Here is a 27427-nt window from a genome sequence, read left to right as displayed (position 1 = left end):
CAGCCTCTGATGCAGTGCACCTGCCACATTATTCAGCAGTATTCCTCATGGCCGCCCCAGCCGGCTCTGAAGGGCAAAACTCAAAGGCATCAATGGCAGGGACCAGGAAAGCCAGGGGTGCAACCCCACCCTTGGTACCACTGGGTAGACCATTGCTTTCAACATTCCTTGTTTCATACAGGACACCTAAAGGCTGTTCAGTTATTTTGGACTCATGCACTCCATGTCTATGCGAGCTGACAAGGCAATTTAGCAAGCCCTGTGAAGATGGGAGCAAGGTGAGCCATTTCTTCCACTTGTGGCATGGCACTCATGGGAGCACATGGTATGGTGATGTTGTGGGCGGGGATGTGATGAATGTGTGTGGTATATCTAAGTGCATTGGCCTCAGGTGAGCAGGTCCAGCTACAATGGTGCAGAGGTGAACATGTTGAAGATGGGAGCGAGGTGAGTCATATCTTGCACTTGTTGCATGGCACTAAGGGGAGTATACAGTATGGTGTGATTGGGTACAGGGATGTATTACAAGCTCCAACCTTGTGTTTTCCTTTCTTCTGAGGAATTCTGCAAGGGGAGACAGTTGCTGCTGAGCAAGGTCAGAGGGCTGTGCAATGCCTGTACACCACACCTCAGGCAGTCTGGGTTGGTTTCAGTCCCTCCTAAGTACATGCCTACGCAACTAACAATATCTGGTGCAGGCTCTCAAGGGCTAAAGCTGCCACGAGCCGTGGATATAGTTCTTTAATGCAATTTGCACTTTTCTCTGTCTGTATGGGTCCTTATTTGGAGCATTGTTTTCTGAGCTGTATTATGGCTGGAGAATGAAGTTGCCTCTCCACCTGTATGTTAGGGTGATACATGCCTAGGGTGATGGGTAGAGCACTCCTTTCAGGAGTTGGTTCCTACTTACATTTTATTCTGTGCCTTTCTACTTCTGGTCTCCTGTGTGATACTGAGTGCCTGAGAGCGAAATTATCGGTGGGGAGCATGACAAATTGGTGACAGGATGTATTGATTGTGTTGTGTAATTTTGTGGCGGCGACAAGGACAGTGTTCTTTCCACTTGCTATGGCTGTGTCAGTGGTTTATGCGCTTGATTTGATGTACATGGGCACCCACAGTTTTCCTCTCCCAGACCAACATTCTCAGTTTGATGTTACGGGCAAGCTGGGATAGGCCTATTTCATAATTGAAGGGCATCAGGGATGTGGCTGCACTGTGTGTGCTCCAAAGGGGCTGCAATTTTGGTGAAGCATGTTTGTACACCCTGATTGCGAGTCGTCTGTCCGTGTGCCCATTGGCCTGCCAAGGGGTTGGGTTGTGCCTGTGGATGAGGGCATTGTACCTCCTGCAGTTCCACGGCTATGCCATGACGTGTGGCAATATTGTGGAGGACAAAACATGCCACGATGATCTGGCATACAATTGGCAGGGCATACAGCAATACACCACCTGAGTGGTCAAGGGAGCTGACGCATGACTTTTGCACCCTGAAAATGTGCTTCACTATACCCCTAGTGGCAATGTGTGCTGCATTGTACCTTACCTCACTTGGGGTGACTGGATTCCTAAATGGTGTGAGCAGGAATGGCGAGAGCGGGTAGGCACTGTCCCCTGCAAAGTTGGAAATGGTAACTGTTAACATTTGATTTCATAGATTGTTTTTCTGTGTGTCATGTTACTGCTTGCATGTGCGAGATAGTTGATACTCACTGATGAGCCAGGAGTTCCCAAAGGTTCCTGATGCCAGGGTCTGGTATAGGGGAGAACTGTGGTAAATGTAGTTATAATGCGTGCTGCCTGGGTAATTGGCATTCACCTGCATGAGGACTTCATTGGTATCACAGATCACCTGTGCAATGATGGAATGCCAATGTTTCTGGTTGCGATATACATGTTTTGCTCTCTCGGGGGGTTGTAGTGCTACATGGGTATAGTCGATGGCTGCCAGAACCAGTGGAAAGTGTGCAATGGCATAGAACTCCTGGCACACTCTCCGCCTTGCATGCAGCATGCGTGGCATGTATATGTGCCTATGCATACATGCTATTATGCAGTGCAATACCTGGTATAGGCACCGGGATTGCGTGGGCTGCAATATGCCCCCAAAAAAGGCAGTGCTGCGCTGAGAAGAGCATGTTGCCGGAAAATGTAGGGCTGTTAGCATCTTATCCAGCGGATACTACATGGGAGCAGATGGTGGGTGATGCCAAGTCATTCTCCCACTCTCTGACCAGTTCCAGGATGATGGGGAGGTAATCTGTACCTTGCATACACCTCCTCATCTGGCTTCCCAAATAAGATTGTACAAAGATGGAAAATCCTTGCCCTTCTGATCATCCTCCACCTTTTTCCACGGTGTATGATCGGTGCCACTATAGCCGGGTCCGACATTGTGGTGGTCCTGTTTTGAATGGGGTTGTACCACGCTTTTATACTTGGGGCTTTCTTTGAGCTTTGCAAATTGCGCCGTGTATCATGTGGTGGTAATAACGTGAAATGTGCGCCCTCCTTTACATCCAAGCAATTGTGCAATTAAATCCATGAATAGGGTTTTCTTTGCGCATGGTAAGGTGTGTTTGCTGCTTGCATGGTACGTCCCTAAACACACCCATGTTCTTTCTCATTCTTCCTCATTTTGCGCAAAGAATGGGGAAAATGCATGTTCTGCCCCCGATTTATTTATTTGGGCTTACCTTTCCCACACTTTGCACTGTGTGTGTGTCATGCAAAGCACTCAACACAGTGCATAGACCGATGTATGAATCAGCAATTTAAGTTTGGCATATCGAATAGTGCCCTTTTTCCCTTTGTGCCACGCAAAGCTTTCTGTAAATTAGGCTCTCAGCGTGAATGTCCTGAAAATGTAAATGGATTTCATTCTTCAGGGGTCGACAAAGCCAGCTCTGCTGTTTAGCAAACCTAAATATAAATATTGACTATCCCACTGGTATCAAGGGAGGGCACCCAGGGCTGAGGAGTCGCTTTTGCACACATTTTTAGAAACGGAAATGCATGTTTTACTGAACTCTATATTCCGCTTAAATCTTAACGAGGTGTTGAGATGGAATTTCTTCGCTAGTGGGACAAAACTGATCTCTAAGTACAGCGCTGGCTAATGGTCTTGGAAAAGAATGGATCTTCACAAACACTGGTCACATTGCTTTATAAACTGAACGGTCAGTTTTAAAGGGCATATTTATCAAAATGCTCATGAGGTATTTTTTCAGATGGTATTCAAAGGCGTGAAAGCCCCCCTATTGAGGACTAAAATGTTCAAATAACGTTCTATGGGATGAATCTCACTCAGGAGGTTCTACAACCATGTGTTATCCCACTGTACCCTACACAGAAGGGAAATAACCATTTGCATATTAGTCTGGTCATACCCACAGGGTAGTCTAGCAGCAAAAAAGTCTGCAGTTGTCATAGGTTCAACTACAGAATCGGTGACTGTGCCTAGCATGACACTTGTGTGCACAAACGTACCTTTAAAGAGTAGCCTTTCCTGGAGTATCTAACCCAGGTGGGGCTGAGGCCAAGAAGCTTCCAGAATGCAGTGTTCGGGAGAAGCATCATTTTCCTGTTCACCGGCATAGTGGTGCTGTGGCCCATTCTCACAGAATGCCACCATGTTAAGTCCAATGGGGGCGCACAGGGTCCGGTATCCAGATTTTACGTATGTGCATAGTTATTGGAGTTTTCCTAAAGTCTACCTGTGGTAAGACGTTATAAAACTATCCCTTGGTATACAGCCTCCAACGTCTTGTGTAAGTCTGTACGACTCAAGGTTTCCGTAGTATGGCAGAGCAGCCAGGCTTATTTTAGGAGGGAGATGTGAGCTGTAGCTAAGTACAATGAACTCAGTAAATACTAGGCCCAAAGAAAGTCTTACACAATTGTAGTTACAGTAAAAAAAGATATTTATTTTATATACAAAAGATAAGGTTATATTCAGGTAAGTACTATTTTAACCAATCAACACAATAGAAAACAATAGAAACCAAATGCAATACTTGAGGTGAGTAAATCCTTAGTAAAGAATTATACAATTCATAAACACAGTTCAAAGTAAGTAAAATCACTTGTCATAGCAACTCAGAAAATGGTCTGTTGTAGGAATAAAAAGGTTCATCCACACCTTCAATAGCAGTGCAATACTGAGCTTAGGCCCCTTTAGTAATGTGCATGCAATGGATGGCATCACAGAATAACTCTGAGTCCAAATAACCAAAGCAAATCTGGAAGATGGCAAAGTACTGTTTTATTATCAATTATCTAAAACAGGAAGTTACAATGGACATCAACGAACGTTCGCTCAATTTCTCTCAGCGATCTTTTCACACAATATAGAGTTCATGCTAAAAATACGTTAGAGGTGATGTCATACTATGTGGCAAATAATGAAAAACCTACCAGGGATTGTAATAGGCTTAAGGGGAACATCTAAGTATACATTAATTAGGACCTAGGATTGTGATTGGCTGTCCACTGTCAGGTGGACAATATATGCCTACCTCTATACCATGTCATCTTTAAAACCATTAAGTACACGTTTTTCCATTGTTCTTCAAACTATAAGCTCCTTCATTATACAGCCCTCTACAATTGGTTGGCATGCTTGTGTCATGTCTGGAACATTCGGTTCACTTAGCAGCAAATAAGCACAGATCCAGGTGCAAGGAGGTGGACCTGAATCTTTCTCCCCACCCAATTAGCCCAACATCTCTCATCACCGAAGCCTTCTACCATGAAGATTGTCCTTGAACTTAGCCTTGCAAAGTATCCTTGTCTCTGGGAATACATGGGAGTGCAGCACTCACTATCGTTGTTCTAGGACTCCAAGTTCAATAAGTGGCAGTCAAAACAAACAAAGCTACACCAAGAAATGTGTCACTTTTTCTGACACATCAAATAGTAGTGGTACTGATACATCAAGTGGGGGCCCATCCATCTCATCCATAGGTGGACAACATCAAAGAGGACAACAGTTATTTCAAGGGAGGGGTAAAGAGGAGGGGTAAGACAACAAGGGTACCACAGGATGCGGACCAGGCAGTTGACAACACAACCGCCACCGTCAGCATGGTAGTTGCTATTTTCAATCTGAGTAATTATACTTTATCCAAAGAAGAAATCAATCTTTTAAGCAAGTGCTTAAGTTTTGTCCCAAGCACCATCGCAGATAGATTCCAAACAGAGATTGAATAAAGAATGTTTTTTTAGAATTCTCAGACTAAAACACTTCTTCCTTGATGCACCAGAGGACGAAAGGCCAAACCCAAAAGGCTCAGGTTTAAACCCCCCTCGTTCTTCATCTCTTTGGCATCTATGGTATACCCAGAGATTGTGGCATTTGAAAATAAAATTCTATGGGAAATGGAAAAAATTCTTGCTACTAAAAACCAACACCTGAATAATTTGACTAAGAATGAACAAACAGCCCTGAAAAATCTAGAATCCAACTATCAGTTCATCATAAAACCAGCGGACAAATGTAGAGGGATAGTTCTGTAGGAATTGACATTATACTGAGAAGTACAAAATCATCTGGGTAATGATACATTTTATAAGAAATTGGATTCAAAGTCCGACAGTGAGACTGCTAGCTGAAATTGAAAGCCTGATGGCACATGCCTGAATGCTGGGATGGATTAATGAAGATGAAAAATCCTTTCTAATTAAAAAGTTCCGCACAACACCAGCCTTCTACTGCCTCTACAAAATGCAGAAAAATGCCATAAGAGCACCAGGGAAACCTATAGTCTCTGATATTGGTTCTATTTTAGTACCTCTGTCAATCTACGCAGATATCTTTTTATGCCCCTTTGTACAGAAGATGAAATTGCTCGTACAAGATACGGCTTCTATGATCAAGATTTGATCTACTCTCCAAGTCAATGAAAATGACATATTGGTTACTCTTGACGTGTAGTCTTTGTACACAAGCATATCCCAACTAGCCAGCATAGAAGTTATGTGACTTTACCTCAACAAAAGAGAAGACTGTGCAGACCCTGCAGATTTTATGTTGGAATGTATCCGCCTAGCACTTACAGAGGATTTATTCATGTATGAAGATACATTTTATAAACAATGCCACAGTACCAGCATGGAAGCAACCTTTGCTCCAGACATCGCCTATCTCTATATGGACCATTTAGAGTCAAAATCTATTTACAATGCAAGTAATCCTTTCTCGATGTATCTAACCTGTTGGTATAGATACATTGATGATGTATTTGTGGTGTGGCAAGGCTCCCTGGAAAATCTAAATACCTTTATGATCTGGTTGAACCTTCAAGATGAATTTATAAAGTACAGCATACATAGTGACATACAAAGAATGAGCTTTCTAGATCTCGAAGTTTACAAAAATGGGGACAGTACAGTCGGTACTAACCAGTTCAACAAACCAACCGATAAAAACACTGAACTGACATATGACAGTTTCCACCCATCAGCTCTAAAAGAAAACCTTGATACTAACAGTAAAGAGCTTGTCAGGAGACAACAAGAATGCGGGTACCTGTCACAAGTTATCAGCAGAGCTCGAAAAAAAGCTTGCAATACAGAGGGACAGGAATGTCTGGTAAAACAAGAAAAGATAACGTGTGTTACACCATTTACACCGATTAGTCACCTGCTAAGACGTACCATTCTAAAAAATTGGAATATTCTAAAAACAGATACATTCCAACCAGCAAAAAAAAGCTTGCAATACAGAGGGACAGGAATGTCTGGTAAAACAAGAAAAGATAACGTGTGTTACACCATTTACACCGATTAGTCACCTGCTAAGACGTACCATTCTAAAAAATTGGAATATTCTAAAAACAGATACATTCCAACCAGAACAACCTAGTTTTGTGTTGGTGCACACATATGATCCACCACACAAGAAAGAAAGATGCATATCAAACAACTCTATGGTCATTGACACCACTGACAGGCCATTTCAGATGTGGTAAATGCTCCGTGTACACACTCACCAAAGACATAAAAGTCATCGATCTGTATGGACGGCAGTGGAAATTAAACACTTTTTCAAACTGTCGTACCAAATGGGTCATTTATGGCTTAAAATGCACATGTGGACTCATTTACATCAGCAAATGCAAACGAGAGATCAGGCAACGGATTTGTGAGCACCGGTCCTGCATTAAAAATCAAGTCACTGATAAACCAATTGTGGCACATTTTAAGGCTAAATAGCATAAACATACAGATCTTTTTTGGTTTGTTATCCAGACAACCAAATGTCACCCAGGGGTTAGAAACTATGATCTCGACCAATTCCGTTGGTGACGGTGCGCGGTACAAATACCTTTAACATTTGACATTTAACAAAAAAAGTGAACAACAATGGATCTACAGATTAAAATTTGGTTAATAATGGTCTGAACTCCTAGATTGAGTGGGGTTTATTTTTTCATTAAATTCTCCACTCCTATCAGTAGCAGGAGGTATCGATGAACCATCAGGACTCAAAGTTAGGCATTAGGAAGGACATAATGGAAATGAACTGAACTTCCAGCACAGTTCTCCCTATGCAATACACATAGTGTTCCCCTTTCCAATAAGATATGACCACTCTCTGTAGTGGAATACATGACATGAGACAAGCACACTAAGAACACAAGTACCATGACTGGTGTATCAAAGTCGGCCGCAGCATACATAAGCCAATTGTTAATATACCTCGAGGAGAATCTTCCAAGGTGACTGCACCTTGCGCCCATTGTAAAATGGAGGTGCCCACTAATTAAATGATCCAACAGGTACATGACGATGATGATAGAAATGCCCGTCAGTTTTTTATAGTACCCAATTAACTCAGCCAAGTTGGTGTTCATCTTGAACAATCGAATCAAGAACTAATGCAGATACACAATCTGGTGACGGGACTGTTGCCCAACACAAGATGGCGCCTGTAATCAGTTAAAATTACCCAGTGCGGATGCGCAACAGACAACGGAAGTATCTGTGACTCGATTGAATTCAGACAAGCAAGCAGTGGTCAAAGTGAGTGGGAGTGGTTGGGAGCGTGCTCCTCTACTTTCTTAAATTAAGTTTTACTGTTCCTATACTTTCATTTGAAAAAGAAACCATTCTGGAATTGTTTCGTTTTAAAATAAAAGTGGAGGAAGCAGTTAAAACTTGCACTGCACTGAACATGCCCTTAAAACAGCAGGCACGTTGGTTTGGGGGTTTGGATTGCGCGTGGGAACGGTGTGGCGATGGTGTTTGTGGGGAGTGAGTGGGGCAGGCTATCAGGGAACATAGTTCCACTACTTCTTTTCATACACTTCGACCACTGCAAACAAGTGGAAGTGCCAATGGTACCGCAAAACGCAAGGTAAGAGTTTGGCATATAGACAGCACAATTATGAGCACGACCGCGTGTTCAGCATTGACAACAACTTATCTGCAATAACCGGCATGCATAATATCACACCGCATAGCCGCCATAGCATTTCATCATGAAGCAAAACAGTACGCGCAAGCGAATTTCAAAGCACCTGGAACCAGCGGGCCGGAGATGCATTTTGCCACATATTACAACTAAAAATAATGCAGACATGTAAGATAGTTACACATATAAGTAGATATAAGACATTGTCCATCCTCTGTTTTCTCTATAGATTGGGGAATGCCATCTCACAAAACGCGGGAACCGCACATCTGAAATCACCCTACTGCAGCAAGTATCTGTCAAGATCCAGCCATAATCGAGGATCTGCTGTTCTGGCCACAACCTTACCACAGGTACCTAGAAGGTTTCATTGCAAACAGGTCCTTGCAATTGTCGAATATAAAACTCATAGACATCTTCAGGAGAATAGAAATATTGGGAATCCCCCCTCTTCTCTTGTTTTCTGTCTTTTGTTTCTTTCTTGATTTAGACAACTCCAAGCCACATCAAATACCTAAACAAATAAAAACAAATAAAAAGCCTGATATATCAAAAAAAGCAATAAAAGGTGGGTGTGACACTATAGTGTGCGAGAAAGCATAGAGAGGCAAACTATCTTTTGGTCAAAATTTGAAAACAGTTGTTTTCTTTCATATTTTTAGCGACTGTCAAAATCGGCACCCAAATCTGGGGTATTTTACTGTCACATACCATGTTGTGCCGATGGTCCTGAGGAAAGCTCAGAAGGATAACCTTAAATGGGACCTGATGCAAGACACAGTCCTCCTCCTCTGAGCTGGAACACCAATGTGTCGACCTATTTAGAGCAAAGATCTAACATTTACCAATTCGAAGATCTACTAAGGAAATGTTTCGCTATCATTCTAGACCAGTGGGATTATGCTGTTACTGTCACTAATCTCACAGCCCCTCTAACAATTCACATTGTCACTGGATTCAAATCCACATCGATGCTCGGGACATAATGTTTGCCCTAAAATATTTGTGCTATGTTTTACACAATATTTTTAAGTGTGATTGCAAAAACTTTCAAAGAAAATGTGCTTTGTGTTTTATCCCTTTAAATAAAAGCTACACGTTTCATATGTTTCATGACCATGTGTTGTGCTTAAACCACACAACTCTACTGTAGTCCTCACCCACCTCAGTGGTACATAGAGAGGCGGGGTAGCCTGGGCTCAACCGCCTTGTTCTCATGAACAAGAAAAAGGTTCAGAAGTCCAGCAAAAAGTGCTGGGAGTCTTACAGATAGAGGGGATTTGGCATAAAAATGAAACAACTCTCTAACATGCATTAAGGAAAGCTTCTGAGGTTGCCAACACAGCTATGTCAACAGTGGCTGACTTTATTTCCATTAACTAGGCAATATAAACCCTGCCTCAGTACAAACGCCTGTGTGCCTTAATGCTCTCAGGCTCATTTGTCCTCCAGATGCTGCGTTTTTGCCAGCCCTGCCTGAAGTTATCTCTGCCCAGCCTATTTCTTTTCCTGCTCTTAGCGGGCATTCCTTTCCTATTTAATTACCCTCAGTTCATTGATGTTCTTGCCATTTCCTGGATTCCTTTAATTCCTTTACCCCCTGGTTCCTGCCTTCCTGCCTTATTACTGGCTGCCATTATCCTCCCTATCTTTGGCCAGCCTCCCTGCCTCTCTACCTGCCTGCCCTCCTGCATGCCTTAGTACTAGCTGCCATTGACCCTGCATCTTTGCCAGCCTACCTACCTGCCTACAGACCTGTCTGCCAGCCTACTTTTAAGCCCTTTCCTGGATTTACCATTTTATTGCCCTCTGCTTGCCATCTCAGCAAGAAGATTGGATCTCACCGCTGACCTCCCCAGTAGGTACCCTCGTCAATCGGATAATCAACTGATGATATCGCTACCATATCCCACTAGGGTGCTGGGACTAATGACCCCAGTTCATGATATCGTCAGTTGATTATCTGATTGCAGAGGGTACCTACCCTTTATGAATTAAGGTGAAGTGAGATTCTGTAGTTGGATGTTGTATTAAGAGACTCAAGAGGATAAAGGAAGTGATGCACTTTGAAGTAGTTTTTGCAAAGGAGCTGGATCCCTTAAATGGACACGGAATCAGAACATGCCCTGAGGAAAACCGTGAAAGGGTTGAAACGCGTGTTGGCTATCTTGATATTAAATATGAAAAGCAAAATTAAAAAAAAAATCTTTGGACATTTGTTTACTTGCAAATTACTTATGTTCATGCATGTGATGTTATAGTGTGTCCCCTGGGTGCAGGTTGCTAGGTTGTGTTGTAATTTATATTATTTTGTGTGACCCTTCGCTAATGGTCACAGACAAATGGTGGACCTTGCTTGCCTTCTCCCGGCACCCCATAATTTGTACTTTGTAGATTTCTTTTTAGGTTGTAAGTAATTTGGTAGTTAGCTCAACTTCATACTAGCCCTCATTAACCATGTTAATTCTCACAACTACGAGTCAAAAGTGAATATCTAACAACATTGAAAAGTCAAATTCTTCCTCTACCAGAAAGTCTCTTTTTGTTTTTTTTCTCAAAATGTCAGTGTTCACAGGAAAAACTGCATTAATACAGCAGGAATACGTATTCACTAAATGAGATAAAGCCATAAGAAATATAATTGTTAGAGGAAGCATTTAGTGTATATATTTTTCTTTTCCTTAAATACTACTCTCTGTTTTATGCAGGTATGGTTTGGAAAAAGTGTGCACTAAGTCTCTGTGGTTGCTGTAAATTAGGCTTGTCCAACCTTTCTGAATGAGGGGCCGAAGCATTAACTTTTTGTCAGCCGGTGGGCCGGCACGCCAAAAGTCAACAACCTCACCCAAAGTTGTATATTAAAAAAATCGATGGTCTGTGACCTTTGACACAAGAGCATCACAGGCAGTGATAGTCATGCAGTCCCAAAGATAGATTTTGGTGTCCGGGGCAGTGATGAAAGGTTAGTTTCTTGTGATTTCTTCCAGTGTGTATGTGTTGATATTTTTCTGAAAAAGTGGGGGCGACCGAGCGTAGCGAGGGAGCTATAAGGATCTAGGGATGGTTTGGGGGGTCCCCCCCCCTCTGCCCCCAAGATTTATTTTCCAAATATGGGGCTGAAATGGTGCATTTTACAGCAGGAAAAGTGACCAAAAAGCCATAAGTTTACAATCAGTTATAAAGGGGAACATGTAAATTCCATGTCACCAACAGCAGACAAGAACATTTTAGAACACAACACATTTTAATGATCACTGTGTCCACAGTGTAAGACAGCACTGTCACTGATGTAACACATTGGCATGCTGGTTGTTCCCAAAATATGCCTCTGTAACAACATATCTATGCTGGCTGTTCCCAATTTAGGCCAGCATTGTCCTGTACAAAGCATGATTGATGCTGCCTGAGCATGTGCAGTGTGCCCAATACATATGTCAGTTTACCTCTGTAGTACACATCCATTACTTCTGTGTTAATGGTGACGCCACTGCTGCCACGACCCGGTTAATGCATTTATTTTTGCAATGTTGGTTGGGTACCTGTATCCGACCAACATTGCAGAAAAAAATTCATCGGTTCGGTCTCCCCACAGGGACCGGGGCTGAACAGAATTGCTGAAGCCTGCCCTTCGTGGCACACTGGGCCTGTAGTGCTGGTGAAAGGGCAAAAGGTCTGAAGCTAAAACCTGGCAGAGGCTACTGTGGATCCTCCACATTTCCCAACTCTAGAAGATGTGGCCAGCACCCGGTAAAGTAAGAGTCCACACGGCTGGCCTACGGCCACATGCCCTGTAAGAGGTACGGCCAGCCTCTGCTTACCCGACAGCATTTAGGGCCAGCGTCCCCATGCCCAGCCTCCACGTGGCCAGGAAAGGGCATGGGTAAGTTTGCAGCAAACCATGTACGCAATGTTCCCTCTTGGGGTCTTTACCTGCAGTCAGACTTCCAGTCGGCCAAACCACACAGGCCATCTCCTTCCTCTACCCATGTAACGCAGAGTGGCAAACCGGGCATAGTGTGTGGTTCACGATGGCTCCTTGCAGCCGACACATGGGAGTCAGGCATAAAACACGGGCCCGACAAACATTACCAAAATAAATAAATAAAACGGGCGGTGGCTGAGGCCTGTAACTGCCTCGGGTGCCCCTTGTGGGAGTCACCAGAGGCAGTAACAGTCCTCCCCACGTCCCGCTCCTCTGCCACAACCCGGTTGATTTATCTATTTCTGCAATGTTGGTCGAGTACCTGTATCCAACATTGCAGAAATAAATAAATTAATCGGGTTCACGGACCCGACAAACAGTGCCCAAATAAATAATCCAAGCCGTGGCTGAGGCCTCTGGTGCCCCCTTCAAGGCATACCTGCCTACATTTGAAAATCAAAAACCCTGAGATGTATGCCCCGCCCACAGTCACAGAAGAGTCTGCCCATTTGCACATGGATCCGCCCACATATCAAAAAGGTAAACTCTGTTGCAATGTGATGTGACATCAGAAATTTGAAGTTCAAATTGAAATATGCGTATTTCACAAAATTGGCTTTTCACAACCACCCAAATTGCATAGGACAAAAAGCATTCACCTTCCATAAAATCAACACGTTAAAATGTGCACATGTAAACTCCAAAACTCCAAGAACCAATACAAAGGTTTTCCCTGAATTTTGCAGTTCCGAAATTGGACATTTCACCTGCATACTTGATGGCTGTGGTTCAATGGGACTGAGTCCACCCTCTTAAAAATGTGGGTGGACTCAGTCCACCCACGTACCCTCGACTTGGGCCCTGGTAATCTGGGAAAATTCATTGCTGCAGAGACAAAGACAAACATTGCCCAAATAAATAAATAAATCGGGCCATGGCTGAGGCCTGTAACTGCCTCTAGTGCCCCCTTGCAGGGGTCACCAGAGGCAGTTACAGTCCTCCTCACGTCCTGTTCGTCTGCCACGGCCCAGTTTATTTATTTATTTCTGCAATGTTGGTCGGGTACCGTACTCGACCAACATTGCAGAAATAAATAAATTAATCGGGTCCACAGACTCTCTTGAGCCCCGCGGGCCACATCAAATGGCTTGGAGGGCCGCATTGTGGCCCACGGGCCGTATGTTGGACAACCTTGCTGTAAATAAACAAAAGGAATACTGTTTCTTTATAGTTCAGGTTGCTGGATTGCCTTAGTTACTGATCTTGTCTGTATTCGTCTCATCTCTTCATCTTCAGATTCAGGGGGTTGTGCCAAGGTGGTCTCTCCTTTGTAGGGTTTGATGTCACTGAGATACAGCCATGCCCATGTACTTTGCACCTTGCAGCTGTTGGTGTCACTTCTTCCACAACGAAGGGTCCGTCAAACCTCGGCTTGTGCAAGTGCTGGGTAAAATTCCTGCAGAGGTCATTGCCCCCTGGGTACAGAGCAAGCGGTTTCAAAACTGACCATTTGTTTGCTATCTTCATTAGTCTTCTTCGACCTCCCCTGCCATGTCTGAAGCTGTTGAGACATAAATGTAACATTCGCCGTCATAGCAGCCATATATTCAGCCATTTTAGTTCCCAATTCATTTGAAACACTATGGGCACCCGTTTCTGCTCAAGTGGGGGGACCAGGAGGTACATGCATACAGCGCCCCATCACCAGCTCGTAAGCAGTCAGGTTATGGTCTGAGCCTGGGCTGATTACATAATACAAGTAGGGCAAAGGGTAGGCAATGGAGCCATCCTTTTTTCAGGGTTAGTTTGGCAATGCATTCATTGGTGAGGTCATTGAGACATTCAAAAATACATTTTGCTTATGGGTGGTAAGCGGTAGAGAATTTGTGCTTAAAACCCAAAAGAGTTGTGATGTGCTCAAAGACTTCATTTACAAAATGTGGTACATTGTCAGAGCGGAGCTCTTTGCACACTACCCACCTTGGGAAGCCCTAACGTACAAGAAACTTTGTAGCACATGTGACATTGGGATGTGTGCATGGACCTGCTTAAATCCATCGGGAAAAGGGATATACAACTACTAGCATACACCTGTAGCTGTTACAAACTTGGGAGCATATCTACATAGTCTACATGCAAATGCTGGATGGGTTCCGTAGGAAGGGGTTTTGCTCCTCTCACTGTTTACAGCATTTGCCCAGCAGTAAACGTCTGGCAAGTGTGACAGTTCACAATAAATTCGGCAACATGCTCTGGCAGAGATCAAAACTGTGCTGTGTGTGCTGGGTGATGTAGTTGATCTAATGTTACTTTGAGTAATCCCAAGGGCTTGACTGGTTTTCCGGTGCTGTCCTGCCACCACACTGCATCGGTTGGGGACAATGAGCACCCTCTTCATATCCACAGTTCTTGTTTTTCTGGTGGGGCTCTTGTACTAAAACCTCCCTTCATTACCATGTTTTGTGTATGTGTGCACTTATTAGGTATAGTGGTGTCAATTTTAGATATTTCAGGAAAGTATGCTGCTCTTTTTACTTGTACTTCGGTGGTCTTATTGCCACGAGAAACTAAATCTGTACCTTTCGTGTGGAATGTGCACTTCACCACAGTGATGGCCGATGGGAGTTGAAGTGCATTTATGAGCCTTTCTAATAGTGGTGCATGTTGCAATGGCATGCTCTCTGTATGTAAGAAGCCACGCCTCTTCCAACGTGACAGCCATGCATGTACTGTTGACGTCATGGAGTCAGACAACACTGTTACCACCTATCGCTCATGCATTTCAAGTGCCAAAATTAGCTCTATCAATTTCTGCTTCTTGCGCTGAGAAATGCGGCAGCAATCTCATACTAACCACTGTCTTAATCTAGCCTTTACCACTGCAGCCTCAGTGTGCCTTTGGCCTGTGCCTTGATAAATTGATGAGGACCCGTCAATAAAGAGGATTGTCCTCTCTCCTAGGGCATTTATTTATCTTGTCATGATATTCCATGTACTTTTTGCCGCCATGTACATTGTCTCCTTCTACTGGCTCTGCTATGAATCTTGCTGGATTCACTACTCTGCATCTAACTATTTTAATCAATGGGTTTTATATAATCTCCTCATAGCCGAAGGATCTTTGTGTAGTTAATGTGCTCTTAGGCTTTGGCTTTTCAAGAATTGCAAGCAGGGCATGCTCGACATAAAATATTACGGCACAGCCCATTGTGATACTAGCAGATTACTTGATTGCAAAGTCTGCTGCTGCCAATGGTTTTTCACATGGATAATGACCTCTCATCACTGGATCTAATGTCCCGCTGTAGAATGCTAATTGTATGTGTCCCATGCTTGAGGACTGCTTTCATCACTACTCTGTTCGGATGGGAAAATAAAAATAATTCTGCACTGTAATCATGGAACCCTAACACAGGTGCTGTGCTTATTGCCATTTTTAATGCATCAAAGGCATCTATCATTTCACCTGTACAGGATATGCCACTGTTGTCCTTGTGTGCTTCCTTGAGTTCTTTTAAAAGTGGTCTGACACATGTACTGTAGTCAAAGACCCATGCTCTACAGTAATTGCAAAGGTCCAGAAATTGCTGCAATTCTATCACTGTTTTTGGTCTTGCTGTTTTCATGATCGCTTCTGCTCTCTCACGGGTCAGGTTTCTGCCTTCTTGGGATATTAGTTGTCCAATATGTCATATTTCTTCCCAACAATATTGCATGTTTTCCTTATCTACCTTGTACCGCTTCTCTGCTAAGACTGTCATCAACTGTACTGAGTCACTCCTGCACTGTCCTTCTGTCTGGCTGCACAACGAAATGTTGTCTACATACTGTATCACTGTGCTGTCAAGGTGTGTATTTCCTAGGTCCATCTGGATTACCCAGTTGAAGATTGAGGTCGACTCACAGTACCCCTGAAGTAAACAAGTATGTTTTAACTTGATCCCACCATAGGAAAATGAGGTCAAGTCTTGGGATTCTTCATGGAGGTGGATCGTAAAGAATGCATTCTTTAAATCAATCACTGTGAAATATTTAGCTTTGGACAGAATATTGTGCACAATTGTGGCTGGATTTGTATCCAATGGTAACTCTTCTTCAGCAATATTGTTCAGGGTGGCGCAGGTCCTGAATAAACCTTCACAACCCCCTGTTGCCTTTTTTACTGGGTACACAGCCGTATTACGTGGAGATTCTGATGGCACTAATATCTCTTGTTGTAGTAGAGCAGCAATGGTGTCATAAATGCATACATCTGGGTACTGTAGCTCATTGCTTCAAATACATTTTGACTGCTCCTACTCCTTTTAATAGAGCAACATCATAGGGACTGCTAGTCCAAAATATGCTCAATACTTGTGCCAAATCGTCCTGAAGAAAAGACGGTATCTTTTTTACCAACGCCATTCTCTGAGATACTTCTCCGTTTTCAATTTTTAGCTGATAGGCAAAACTTATGTCAAACCTTCTTCACCATCTGATTCAAAATCTGTAAACAAGTCTTCATCTGTCAAATCAGTTAGTCTGTGTCCCTCGTCAAGAGTTATCACTGTCCTCCAGTTTATTCCCTCATCGTTAGCTTCATGTACAATCACCCTGTCTTCTCTTACTATTGCTGCTTCTAGCTCTATTGTTACCACTTGTCCTTCTTCCTCATCCATGTGTACCTCTGATCCGATCCAAAACTCTGTGAATAATCACAATAGTCAGCCCTTTATTGTTGGAAGCCATGCTAACATTATGTGTACTCTGCAAAGGAATACTTCCAGGTCTAGTGTCACTCCCCTTTGTGCTTTCCGGCCATAAAATGCTGTTAGGAATTCTAGAGCATTTACATAATGGATACCTGGAGTAAAACATATTACTCCCTGATTCATAAATGATATTGTCATGTTCAACCTGCTCATCAAATCTCTCCCCAGTATGTTGACTGATGTCTTGTAGGAATACAATATTGGCATGGAAAGATTGTGTTCTCCTATAGTAAAAGGTAAGTCATCAGTAAAAGGAACGGTACTTGTCACCCTAGAATAACCTTGTGCATTCATGGCAATGCCTGACATTGCATATTTTCCCTCTCTAACACAAGATCAAGTCGCTCCTGTATCTACAAGAAAGGAAAATGTTTTGTCACCTACGGTTACCCCAACTCTCGGTTCCTCTTGTGGGTCTGGTGTACCTGGAACACATCAAGTCTTTCTGTGGACTGTCCTATTGTGGGTATAAGTTAATTCCTGTTCTGGTAAAAGGGTTTTCTTTCACTACCGTCACATCCCCTGTTCTAGGTGTGGGTGTCTGTGGCAGTATATTTGCTCTCCATTATGCCACTGTATTCTGCTGTACAGATGCTTGTGTTTGCATCAGTATCTGTGGTGTCTGCATAGGGGCTGGCTATGCTTGCATTGGCGCTTGTTGCATTTGCATTGGCCTTCCGTGCTTTGTAGGTTGCATTTGTGGTGCTTGTGTCTGATACTGTTCACGATCTTGGGCATAATATTCAGGTGGTTCTGCCCTGTATGGTGGGGAATATTCTGCCCCTACTCTTTGATATGGCCAGTTCTATTCCTTTCCTCCCCTGCTTCTACACACCTGGGAAATGTGACACATTTTTCCACATGTCCAACACTGATGTGCCTGTCCTACAAACCTAGGTTGTCCTCCATTAAAGCTCCCTCCTTGTGGAGCCAGCCTGAAATTCAAAAACCCTGCCTCTAGGGACACCCCCTCTTCCTCGCGGGTAATAATTATACTCTCCCATTCCTACAAAGTTCTTGTTAGCTATTTTCTGTACCTGCAGTGCATCTTCTACACTTGTAACACTGCTCCTTCCACTGAAAACTTTGATATTTCTTTCTGAACTAGTTTTGCTTCCCCCAGATTTTCTCAATTTTCTTTCTCTCCTTACCTTGCTTTAGTCGAAAGTGGTGAACTATAGTCAAATTAAATTTCTGGCCATGGCTCCGCTTCCATCCCCACTATCTTTTTTTAATTCTCTCTGCAATACCTCAGGCAGCCCCTGGCACAATATGTGATAAAAAATAGATATAGTTTTGTCCCATGGCTCTCTCGTTTTGAGCCACCATTTCTCCTAATCTCCTGAATATAAGCAACCAGGTCTTCGTCAGCACGCATTATACGTGTAATGATTGCGCTCATGTCTTGCGAATCAGGATACTGTACCCTAAGTGCTCTCCATACATCAGTGCTACAATTGTTCAAAGGTGCACAGTCATATGTGTTGTTCTGGGCCGTCACTCCAGGATAGCCTGCTCATTTCCAAACGTTGTCTGTCCTCTCCCATATTATGACAGCTAGCAAGCTTTTTATCTCACTGGCTGCTAACGTCATTAATGCTGTCATTCTTCCTAATTCCTAAATTCACTTGCCTGTTCCTGATGTCACCGTTCCTAACTTCCAAACTACATTTTTCTTGTCCATCTGTGGCCATGGAATATATTGCAGCCGTCCTCACCACTTCTCCAATGCCGTTTGTTTGAGTATGGCTGCACCGTTCGTCTTTATCACTGTATCTGTCATGCTAACTTTCTTTCGCCCGGGTAAAGTTCTAAACCTATTCACACTATCATTATATGGGGTTCTCTATTCCAAACTGCATGATCAATCTTTTGGATGTCTGTGATATTCTACAGGTTCTGCTTTTTCCCTCCTGGGTCTTCCAAATCTGACAACGCTGTCTCTTTCCCTGTTCTCATGCTCATACAGGAGACTTGTGTAGCTCTTTCTTCTTCATCTTCCTTCTTCACAACTATAAGTAAGGAAACAATTATCCTTGCAATAGTTGCAAACATTTTGCCAAATACTGTTTTTTTGTAATACATTTATCAGCTATCCCAACGTTGCAGGTTGTCATTGAGTGTACAGTACAAAAGGCTTAGCTTTACTTTCTAATACCGTTAAACTAACCATGTATGCATTGTTGCTAATAGTTATCCTCTGGATGATTTAATAGCGGCAACATCCTCTCCCAGACAGGTGGTTTGTAGCCTATTCTCATGCTATAGGTAGGTACACAGGACTAAGATGTTATTATTTTTCACCAGCCACTGTACTACATTTTAGTCACCAAACAAGGATCGCTCAGCCTCATCCCTCATCAAGTGGCTTAGCAGGTATGGCTCTTGAGGGGTCGAGATCGCTCCTTTCCCTACTTCCCACTTTCCTCTTTGTGGTCCCACGCATTCATGTTTACAATGCCAACTCTTGGCTCTGGTAATGCTGTCTGTCAGCTTGGGACTCCCAGATCCTTGTTTACAAGGAGGGACATTCAAAATGTAAACTTGCGAAGATTCCTTCTCACTTCCAGGGCCTCCTTGGGGGCATCTCAAGTCCATCACACAACAATGCATTCACTAATTCTAGTACCACCACATCAATGTACTAGAAAGATAGATACTGGCATTCGGGTTGTGTGGGTAAGGAGTAGAAAGCAGAACACAAATCAACCACAGTAAAATATTTGGCTGTAGGCATTATACAGGAGAGAATGGTAACTGGTCATCTACTTCTCAAAAAGCGACCAACAGAATTGAACGCTTACATCCTGAACAAATCAATAAGTATCATTACCTGGTTTCTGAAGAGGCAGAATAGGTGTTTTGCAGGAGTGGTAGTGGGCACAATAATACCTTGTCTCAAAATATGATCAATAACTAGGGCAATAACATTTTAGCTGTGCAGTGCAATGAAGATAGCAGGACTCTCTGTGAAGGTTTGGAAGGACCCACATGGATCGTACAGGCCCTATGTTGTGTATGCAACCTATTGCATTTGCATCCTGAGACCTGGGATAACATATCAATGAGATCTGGATTTAGTGAACCTTCATTGGAGGTTGGCAGTGCAATTGGTACGTTCTGTGGCATTTTCATGTGGTAGGTTCATAAACACTCAATCAAGAGTACTTTAACAGTTCATTTCAATTTGCAAAACACGCCCTAACAAATCAGCAGGAGATGATCGACTTAGTAGGAATACATGTTGGTGAGTGACCAAGCAACACAAAAAAAGTGCAGTAAAACTGTGTGAAACAGGTTATAGTGAAATATCAATGGCTCTGATAGTTGTGGAAGAGAGGAGTACAATTAGGAAATCCTGAAACCAAAGAGTCCAGTGACAATATCCAGTATCTATTAGACATGACACTGTATGTCCCTCAATAATACATTTGACAAAAAGATATTTTTAATCAATGGAGACCAGAGAGTTGAGGGTAACATTCCATTCTTTCAGGCTTTCCTAATCTGAATTTCGTACTTATGAGGCTGGTGTCTTTACTTGTGTGTGGGGCAGCGGCATGTGGAAACTGGGGTACCAAATATAGAGATGGAAATGATTGCTGTGGTCTGTTGGGCCCTTGGATTTCCAAAGCCCTTTTTGTTTGCAATCATTGCGTGATGTATTGCTGCATGGTGCTGTGCCCTAAAACCCTTTGGAGCTCAGTGTTTCCTGGCTCCTCCTTCTGCAGAATCCAGCCCTATCTCCATGCTTACATGTTCATTCATTGCCTGTGCTTCTTCCCTGAGAAGTCTGGAATTGTAAAGCCATTAGCTGTGTCTTACTGCTTTCTTCGGTTTCTTCTGGACATGCTAGACAATGATTCGCCACCATGTCTAATTGCGCTAAGGGCTAAGTTCACCATGTGATTTCCATGGATTAATTAATATCTGAATGCTGGGTACCTTCCGTCAATTCAGGTGGTCAGCTGGCAATTCAGCTTTTTTCTGTGTGCAAGTATTGATCTTTGCCCAAACAGTTTTACGTGGATACAATTCTGGAATCTTTCCCATTAATGCATCCATATGTTGAGTTATCGCTGGGCCCGTGCCAGGGTCATGTGCAGGCCGGTTTCTGTGTTCTATGAGGCACTGATGCACATCTGCAACATCATGTTACACGTCAGCTAGTTCATATCTGCCCATGAAGGATTATTGCACTGTACGGCTCTCTGGAATTCTTCTTCCAAATGTTCTAGCTCTTCACAGATGTTTGGATATCTTTAGATGACTTCCATGATCCCCCCTTGTCCGGTGTCTCCTGTATGGTGACTCCTCATGGTTGTCTAAGAGGAGCCTGCAACTGTGGGGCAAACGGGTTGGAGACCGGATGCAGAGAGTTACAAGGGAAAGAGACTCTGATTGAAAAGCAGCATCCTCCACTGTGAGAACGGTGCTATATAGGGTCCATGAGAACCATTTGTTTGGATGACCAAAGAGACATGGTGCAGTAGATTGAGTGATAATTCCTAGAGACAAATAGGGGCAGCACTTGAGACACAGTACAAAAGAATAGAGTTTTAAATTGTACACACTGATTGAGTGGTAGGCAATGCACTTTTGTAAGGTGACAAGGGATGTGGGAGAAGCAACAAAATACAAAGATGTTCTCAACTCTGAAATTCTGCAAGATCTGGAGGCACCTCAACTGAGTGGAAGGAAAGCCAATGGGATTCTCTGATGTAGAAGGCACAGGAGGAGGAAAGCTGGCTAACCCGAGGGGTGAGAGAGAGTGACTCATTTAGTTTACAACCAAGATTTTTAACGAGAGGAACTGGAACTGGACATTTACCAAGGGGTTGGGGGGGCTATAAAAGAGCACTCCAATGATTAGGGGAGCCATCGAATACAGTAACCCCATTCTTGTCTAAACTAAGCATGATGGAGATGAGGCCCAGCCATTGGGAGATGCCCATCATGGATGATTGAAACTGGGAGGAGATGGCACCCAGCTGCCTAGCCAGATGGAAGAGGAGCTGGGTGTCATCTGCATAGGGGCACAGAGTACAGCCAAAAGAAACAATAAGAGAAGAACGTTGTTGGACATGTATAGTGAAAGGAATGGATATGAGGGAGGAGTCGTGGGAACAGGCTGTGTAACGGAATGGCAGGGAGTCAGATTGAGAGCCACCAGATAGAAAAGACAAGAGCCAGGAGAGTACAGTTCCTCCAGGTCGCTGGGAAGTTCGGAATCTGCCTAGAAGGGTGTTGTGTTCCACGTGATCGAAAGCAGCAGCCAGACCATGGGCGTGGCAAAATGACTACTGCTCTGGCTAGTGGTGAATTTGCCTACTCAGCAGCACACTAATATAACACCAGCAGATACCTCCTTCGCCTTTTGTTATAGCGAAGGCTGAATGCAGGCTATAATCCTCAAGAGGGGTGTAAAGTGATATCACTAGCAACCCAATCAAGTTAAATGCATAATTGCAGTGGTGCAAAATAAAACAATGTGGCTGATACACCCTTTGTATGTAGGGCTATGAACACGATTAGCACAATGTCACTGTTCAAAAGAATATCTCTTTTAGAACAAGGAAAAAGGGGGCGGGGCTTAAAATCTTTATGGTCCCAAAAGTGGATTGGCATTGGCCTTTTCACAATACTTTATGTTCTTGCTTTTGGGGCTCCACATCATTAAGCAATGCTGATTGGCGTCAGACCAGGAGTCTCAGTGCTTGCGGTGCTGGGTCAATATCGAGTCAAGGAGTGGCGGCACTGGGTCCAACGATGCAGAGCTGTCAGCAGAGGCGATGGCTTGCAGGTGTCACAGCCAGCTCCAGGAACCAGGAACCCATTGCCAAAGATATTACATGTCAAGATTTTCTCAGATTTCAACAGTGGGTGTTCTAGAAAGGTTAAGGGAGGCCAACCAAAGAAGGTCCCTATGCCTTCCTCAACCTCCACGTGGGTTCCCTCCCACACAACCCAGTCGCCCATACCTACTAGAACGATTTTACCCAGTATCAGACCAATGAATGGTAGCGCTTACTGTCTTTTCTAATTATATCTCTGTGCCCTGGTGTTCACTCACTGTCTCCTCTGAGACTTTCTAATGTTTTTTCCGAATATTCTGACTTTTCCTTCTTGATTACAGTCTCCACTTGCCTTTCCTCTTTCTCTCTTTTTTCTCTCTCTCTCTCGCTCTCCTTACTATTCGTTTCCCTCTCTCCTTCCCCCTTTCAACTGGTCTTGCTCTGCTTGTGTCCCCCACTACATATATCTGTACCACCTCCCCACTCGGCCGCCTCTCCCTGTACTCCATCCTCTCTCCTCTCTTCTCTATCTACCTCTCTTTCTTCACGCATTAATATTACCTCACTCTGTACTCTCCTTTCTGTTACTTTCTCTCCATGCTCTGACCTTGTCCCACTTACTACTCTCCTCTCCCTCTCTCTTTCTCTTCCTCTCCACGCCGTGACCTTATCAGACTCTCCCCTCTCTCTCCCCCTCTATAATTCGATAATCCTGTCTCCAACCCCTGACTGCTCCCTACTCTCCAACCTCCTTGCTTACACCACTGAACTCCACCACTCCCTCGCTCAGACACCTACACTGTTCTACACACACATACACACATGAACACACAACCTTCTACACTATCCGACCCCCTCCCCTTCTCAAACTGTATTCCACCTCACTCTCCCCCTCTTCCCCACACACACATAACATACTCCCTCTAATAGGTACCACTTTCTGGTTATTTTTTTTTGGGGGGGTCCCCTCCCCCAAACCCATGTTTTTGGGCCAAAAACCATTCATTTTACCTATACCAAACCCCCCCAAAAAATGCATTAAAGAAAAGGCATTCAGTCTTTTTTTTTCGGTCCTTTTGACTCGAATGTATTGCATTCGATCCTTTTGTTTTCAAATGAATGACTGGACACCCCACTTTCTCTCACACACAATATCTTACCTCTACTCTCCCACAACACTGCCACAGTCTATCTGCCATTGTTCTCCACCATCTGCTCTCTGCTGCCTGGTCCCTTGGTCCACCAACTCCACTCCCAACCTCACCCAAACACCTTTCCCTAAGACCTGGCTGGGATTTCATAACACAGCCAACCCTGGTCTGCTGATCCTCCTAGTTCCAATAACTCCCCCCCCCCCCCCACACTGACGTCGGGCCAATTACTGCCTATTCTATTCCCTGGGGGTTAAAACTGGTTGCCAAAGGTTTCAAAAAGTCCAATTAGTCCTGCCCCCTTTTTGGTCTATGGCATTGTCCATGTTGTGGCCAGTAAGAAGAGTTTGTGTTTGATGCATATTGCTTCCGCTGCAGGTCAGTTTTCCTCACCCCTCTCGTTTGTAGTCTGCTTCTTGGTGAAGGGCTGGTGATCACAAATCTTGGAAGGTCAGTCTTTAAAGTCAATCTCTTCTAGGCCACCAGAGTCATCTCTGCAGTTACAGTCTAGGTTTCTCTTGCCACTGACTAGGCACTTCTGGGAGTAGTAGTTCTGCAATACAAAGACAAGAAACCTAGCCAGTACATAGGCTGATAGGAATTGTGGATGAAACAGTGGCATCAATGCTTACATGTCTATTCAGACATTCTGGGGAGTTGAGGAGTTGGGGACTAGGGTCCCTTTCAACACTTTCACACCACCGCTGAGGTATTCCATGCTCTGGCAATTATCGTGTAGGCTACCTACACCAGTTTGAGTGGGGTCCGAGCTTCCCACTGACTGTCACACTCACCTGTGTCTCTGCAGGAGCGATGGACGAGCCTCCCTTGACCCCGAGTCTTCACTTCCCCTGTTTCACCCGGAGGAATACCTGTCAAATACAAGGTGTACACTCAGACCTGAATTCTCCCGATTCCCCTGGGCCCTTCCCTTCTCTTTACAGTGTGCTGTGATGTCCCCCTATGGGCTTACCTTGATCTTTAGTAGGGTGTGCACTCCATCCTGCATTTTCAGGGGCGCGAATCACTCATGTGATTGGTGCCAATGTCTGTAGGCTGAGTTCAGATGCCAAGCGCTGTTTTATGCCTTCACACCGAGGCCGAGAGTTCAAGACGCCAGTTTCTTCACTTCGCTAGAATGTTTTTCCCACAAATCAACATTGCGCGGAGAATGTTCAGTGTCCAAAATTGTCCGTATTGTCTTTGTTTGCTGGTATTTTTGTGGGTGAGTAGCGCTGCGTGTAGAAGCTAGCTGCTGGTAGGTTTGCGCAGCACCTTCAATTCGAGTGCGCCTGGTAATGTCTCTCCCTTTCCCTTGCAGGAGAAATTATGTGGTATTAGCGCCTCGAGTCCGAGTTCAGCACTACTGGAGACTTGGTGGTTAGGTAAGTTTGCTCGGATGCTTTTGGTAAGTATGCACGGCGTAGAGAGAGCAATCACAGTGAAATAAGTGTCCGCTTAATTGGAGCGAGCGCAACGAATAATGTCTCTTCTTTCTTACAGGGGTTTGTGCGCTCGTGCAACTAACCTGGATTTCAGCATCTCGGGACGATTCAGTGAATATGCGCAGCGTTACTGATGTGCACGTGTTAACGCTGTTCTTCTTTGTTCTTACAGGTGCCAGTGTAGAAGTCCCCTCTTGACTGGAAATAGCTGTGGTGTAAGAACCAGGTAAGCTGAAGTTGAATGATACGGAGGAGATTTGCAGAAGTAGGATGATCCGGAGCAGGTAAGCAGAAACAGGATGATCCGGAGCAGGCAAGCAGAAGCAGGATGATCCAGAGCAGGTAAGCAGAAACAGGATGATCCGGAGCAGGTAAGCAGATGCTGGCTGATCCAGAGCAGGTAAGCAGAAACAGGATGATCCGGAGCAGGTAAGCAGATGCTGGCTGATCCAGAGCACAGCAAGTGTGTTGCTGATACAGCTCACAGTAAGAAACACGAAGCACTGGAAGAATCTTGCGTGTGGCTTATATAGCCAGCCACACCCAAACACTAGCAAGCTCATGAGTTATCATGCACTTCCTGTTTGGCAACAGGAAGTGGTAACCAGGAAGTTACTACAAACACTAGGAAGGAATGAAAGGAGGGATTTCTTATGGGTTCTTTGTGTGCCTATGCCAGGCCTGCCAAGCTTCCACCCACCTTGCCCCAACTACCTGCCTGATACCCATGACACTGACAGGGTCATGACCGTGACCCTATTACGTAGGAGCTGGAAGACTCAGAGGCTTCAGGTACAGAGACGGGTTGACTGGCCTTCGGTAGCAAGCATGCTCAGATCAGCAGGCTCATCGCTGCATTGGGGTACTGAAGCAGTGTTTGCTTGGAGCTTGACGAAGATGGGCCAGGCAGCAGCGCCAAGTTGGGCAGACTAGAAGACGTTGCGGGTCTCAGATGTGACGACGGCAGAACTTCAGCATCGAGCAAAACTCAAGGATGTGGAGGTGGTTGCATGTTGACCTAAAAGAGGACACTGGCGTATACCGTGCAAGGCGCTTGGACAGCGTTGAAGGTTCCCAAACAGTGTGGATGTGGTTTGGAGGTTCAGAGAGAGCCAGAGGATCACTTCCTTAATTCTGCGGTTGCTGTGAGTTCCAATCCAGTGGTTCAAGAACAAGGTGAATCCTTCTGTACTCCCACTCCTGGGAGCATGGCTTGCACCTACATTGGCTTCTTCACGTCCAGTGAACAGTGGCCTGGTTCCAGTGAAATGTTAGAGACCCAACTGATGTGTTGGGTCTTGTGTTTTATCTAACACAGCGCCTTGTGGCGCTATACAGTGCACTATTTGTAGACATTGACGCGACAGTTCCCTGACGAATTTCCCTTTACTTGGCTTATACCCCTCTTTTTTTGGTGTGGTTGAGGGAAAGAAACATGTTTTATGATTGTATGTTGAGAAGGGTGTGTGTGTAATATGTTGAATGATAGAATGTTATATTGTTTGAGTAAACCCTGTTAATTTCGCTAAAATTTATTGCGTATTTGCACTAAGACACTTTGTACAAAATACCTCAAACCTTGGAGAACAGTTACCTTGCCCTGCTCTCCACACCCTAGACTGGCTGTTTTATATTTTTTCTATGATGTTGCACTGATGTCTTTCCTCTATTTTATTATTGTTGAAACTGAATAGCAAGGGAGGTCAATAGAATAGGAACCAATTATATTGCTCCTCCTTTCTGAATTACTCTATGCAAGTACAAACCTTACACATGTACTGAATGACTCTATGCCAGTACAAACCTTACACATGTACTGAATTACTCTATGCCAGTACAAACCTTACACATGTACTGAATGACTCTATGCCAGTACAAACCTTACACATGTACTGAATTACTCTATGCCAGTACAAACCTTACACATGTACTGAATTACTCTATGCC

This window comes from Ambystoma mexicanum, chromosome 2p (assembly GCF_040938575.1).
Source record: "Ambystoma mexicanum isolate Mex_15411 chromosome 2p, UKY_AmexF1_1, whole genome shotgun sequence".
Lineage (NCBI taxonomy): Eukaryota > Metazoa > Chordata > Amphibia > Caudata > Ambystomatidae > Ambystoma > Ambystoma mexicanum.
This window is presented reverse-complemented; position numbering follows the sequence as displayed.